Raw genomic sequence first — 4,785 nt, forward strand, 5'->3', positions numbered from 1 at the left:
ATGAGCATCAGAGGGGCTGCGAAGACAGCCCCCCATCCCACACACAAGCTGCAGCACTTCACCAGGACTGTTTCCTTCAAAGCAGCTCCCACTTCCTGTCTCCAGTCAGAGGGCCTCCTCTCACCTATTTCTTTCTGTACCAGGCAAGCATTTCTAGACAAGAGAGTGTGCTGAGGCACTTGGATCAACTCTGCCACTGGAAACCATCCTGAAAAGGCTTCCAGGGTCTTGCTGAAACCCAGGGCTCCAGAAGCCTGCAGCCTTATGGTGTAGGTAAAGTGCCAAGGAGCTTTCTAAGAGTGTGGACTGCAAAATAATCAGGGAAGCATGCATTGGGCAGGTAACAGTGCTCTCTGCACTACCAACTGTCAAAAGCCTATATTCTGTGGGCAGAAAGGAGACAGTCATTCTAGCAGCTCAATGGGCATCAGCATCTGTGTGATTTGTGTTGTGAAAAGCTTGGGATGCTTAACACAAAAATGGTTAGGCAGGGACCAGCAGAATAACCCTCCCAGTAAAAGATACCTTTCTGTGAGCCAGACTCTGGGTTTGAATCCCAGGCCCAAATGGGAACATCGCAAATGGTACCAGCAGTGCTTCATGAATGGTGGACTAGTGCAGTGATGTTTCTCCTATGTCTTTGTCTCTCAATCCACTGTCTCTCAAAAATAAGAATGGAAAATTTGGGTTGACAGACTGCTCAGCAATACCGTGCTTGCCTGGAACCTAAGTTCATTCTTAGCACACATTCAAAATGAAAGCGATTCTCAGAGAAGTTGCTGGCATCAGTGGTCTCTTTTCTCTCTTTCATCTCTTTTTCATCTCTCCTTCACCTTTTTCATCTCTTTTTTTCTCTTCTTTTCCTTTCTCCTCTTTTCTCTTTCTATTTTGTTGAGCCTGGGCCTCATACATATGGGTTCACCACTCCTAGAACTTTTTGTTGGTTTTCATTTGGATAAGAGACACAGAGAGAAACAGTACAGTTTTAGAACTTCTCTTGGTGCTAAGGCACTCCAGTGTAGAGCCAAGGTTCATATCTGGGCCTGTGTGTGGCATGGCATGAGTCCTTCATGCTGGGCTATCTCTTCAGTTTCAGGAAAGACATTCCTTGTGTCCCTTTAAGGTCTGTTTCCCTGGAAGACTGAGCTTGTCTCTGCATTGTTTATCCACTACTTACTTCTCAGCTCTTCTGGTCATACTTGAGTCACAGAGGAGTGCTGATAACCACCCTCCTCTCCCCATGTCCTTCTTGAACCTCTTCCCTTGGGAACACACAATTACGGATCTCACTGTGAAACCACAACACTGGATAGTCATTCTCTGTCCCCAGAAAACGTTCTTCCTAAACCCACAATTGGATTGCTCATTGAAAGCTATATTTTCTCTGGGAAGTGAAAGATGTTATGCCACAGAGCTTTTCTCTCAAAGTTTCTGAGAACAACAAAGCATTGTTTGGTACCATTCACGCTTAGGACAATTATATAAGGAATCAGCAGCATTCTAAGGTTGTCTCTCATATGACTTATCTTGCATCACTGTTTCCAAATCTCTTAATCATCCAGAAAGCTATTATATCTAGACATTACCAAGTTAATTGAAGGGGGGGGGGAAGTCCCATAATTCAATAAAACCTCAGTGACCTTAAACCACCTACCACACCTTTCATGATTTCTCGAGTTATGTAAAGGATTCTTGGTTTTGTGGTTATGTTTTCATGGTGGTGACAATGAGGGATGTGGAGGGAAAGTATTGCCTCATCTTCTCCTGACAGTCCTGTAGCACTGGAAAGAGGTCTGTATTTAAGCTTCAGAAAATCTGGGTTCAAAACCTGCTACTGACATCTCAGATTTCCCACTATTGTAGGACATGACGGAGCTGCCCAAGAAAAAAAGAAGGAAACAGGGCCAGCTCCAGAGCTCATTTGAAGTGTGTCTGTCTTGCTGTGTGTGATCCCAGCTTTGAGCCTGGCCCCTGCTGCATGAGGGAAGTTTTGGGGGCTTGGTTTCTTTCCCTCTCTCCCTCTTCCTGCCTCATTTTCTCTCTCTCTAGAAAAGTCAGGCCTGAATGGTGAAGCCCAAGAAATAGAAAACAAATACATAGACAATATTTAATGGATGCCTCCAAACCTTGCCTCTCACACTCTAGAAATAATAATAATAATAATTAAAAAAAAAAACCTTCAGTGTCTGGGAGCCAGTTCAACCAGCAAGGTGTGTGCTTTACATGTTTGTGACCCTGGGTCCAAATACCACATGGGAGCACCACAGACAACATCAGTGAAGTTCCATAGATGAGCAAGTAATGCTGTGTTGCCTCTCTTCTCTGTTGGTCTGTGTCCCCCTCTTTTTCCTCTCTCAAAATTAAGAATGAAAATGCTGACCTAGAAATGTGACTCAGCAGTGTAATCACTTATGCATGAAGCCCCAGAGTCACAATAAACATTTAAAAATATTTGTTTATTTATTTATTTTCCCTTTTGTTGCCCTTGTTGATTTTTTATTGTTGTTGTAATTATTATTCTTGTTGTTATTGATATCATCCTTGTTGGATAGGACAGAGAGAAATGGAGGGGGGATGAGAGGGGGAGAGAAAGATAGACACCCTGCAGACCTGCTACACCCCCTGTGAATCGACTCAGCTGCAGGTGGGGAGCCGGGGCTCAAACCAGGATCCTTATGCCAGTCCTTGTGCTTTGCGCCATGTGCGCTTAACCTGCTGCACTACCGCCCGACTCCTGACAATAAACTTTTTTAAAGGGCCAACAAGTTAGTTCACTTGGGAAGGTGCCTGCTTTGCCATAGGCATGATCCAGGTTCAAGTCCTGCCTCCATCTTCCTGGGAGATGCTCCAGTGTTGTGGTGTTTATTCCTTTCTCTCTCTCTGTCTCTGTGTCTGTCTCTCTAACTCTGATAAAGTCACTCTGAAGTCCCAAAATGACAAAAACTGAAGAATAAAATAGAAAAGAAAGAAAAAGGAGAAAGAAATGTATGAAGATTAAGTGAATTGGAGCTATAATCCAAAGATCGAACCAAGTTAAGATTTCTTTTGAGATATAACATGTTCTCAGTTTTATAAGAATTGAAGCAAGATATGGACTGTCCCACTCTTTGAAGGGAGGCTGGGTCAGCCTACTCCGCCACTTGAAGAAGATTGATCCTGAAATGAATGCAGCCTAGAATGTTGCTAGCTGTGACCATGGACTGTGAGCTCAGACTGGCAGGGGCTTAGATGTGAGTCACATGCTCCTGTGCTAAATAGGAATATATATGGGCCCTAGGTCAGATCGATGGGGTAAACAGCTAATGGTATTTATAAACTTTCCTCATGTTTGGGAGTTACTCTTTGCCCTGATCCAGCTTTTTAGCTCTGTTCTTAACTCTGACACCAACTTGCAAGACAATACTTTTAGTCCACCTGCATGTTAGCTATCAAGCTCAGGCAAAAATTACTCAACTCATAGGCCCCTTGGAACACATTTAAAATAGACTTCCTAGCTACTTCCCACCCAAAGACTCCTAATTTTATCAGCTATATTTTTATCTTTGGGCTCCTATTTGTTAAACAATTTGTTCTTCTTTATATCTTACTGCCTTTCAACCACCAAGTTGCAGATGCTACTATGATTATATCCTGATTTCCCTGGGCAGACGACTTCACCAGTGTGAACTGGAACCTTACCTCTCCAGAGCCCTATCCCACTAGGGAAAGATAGAAACAAGCTGGAGGTATGGATCGACCTGCCAATGTCCATGTTAAGTGGAGAAGCAATTACGGAAGCCAAACCTTCCACTTTCTGCACACCATAAAGAATTTTGGTCCATACTCCCAGAGGGATAAAGAATAGGAAAGTTTCCCATGGAGGGGACAGGACACAGAACTCTGGTGGTGGGAACTGTGTGAAATCGCACCCCTGCTGTCTTACAATCTTGTTAATCATTATTAAATCACTAATAAAAAATTTAAAAAAACTGAAGCAAATTATCGATAGAGTCTAGGAGAGATGTTCTTGACATATCTATATCTATATCTCTCTCTATATATATTTCATTCAATCCTCACAGTAAGCCCCTACTATTTGGTTTACATTTTATAGATAAGAATATTAAACTGCAGAGAGAATAGAGGGTAAAGGACAGTGAGTAGTACACTGAGACTTTGATGAATTTTATTTTAAATGTAATATTGCTTGGGCTGAATCACACTGACACAATATCCATTATAGGAACAGAATCTATGGGTTAAATTCTTTTTTAAAAAGGAAAGTGCAGAATCACTTTTTTTAAAAGAAAAAGTACATCTCAAAAAGTACTTCTCATTGCCCGCAGAGACCTTATTTAAAATGAAAATACATAAGCTGATTCAAAGTTAACAATTAGCTAAAGCTCTAGTATAATTGATACAAATGCTAGTGAAACAATGATTCCTAAGCATGTAAGATACAGTTGACACCACAGTCAAAGTATAAGGAATTGATCAAGGAAGCAGCGCCAAAAGTTAAGAAAACCTAATAATCTTCACAGATGTGTTCCGGACGACAAAGCAATAGCGAACATTTTCAAATAAAACTGACAAAAATATGAGAACAGGCAATGTAAAACTAATTGGAATTCTTAATGCTTGTGATGGTAAGTTCAAAGGGTATATTAACTAAAGCTAGCTCTCTGTAACAGAATGACTCCATAAGCCAGGCAGTGGTACACCTGGCTAAGTGCACACACTACAGTGTGCAAGGACTAGGGTTCAAGCTCCCAGTCCCCATCTGTAGAAGGAAAGCTTTGCCAGTGG

Source organism: Erinaceus europaeus, chromosome X (assembly GCF_950295315.1).
Source record: "Erinaceus europaeus chromosome X, mEriEur2.1, whole genome shotgun sequence".
NCBI lineage: Eukaryota > Metazoa > Chordata > Mammalia > Eulipotyphla > Erinaceidae > Erinaceus > Erinaceus europaeus.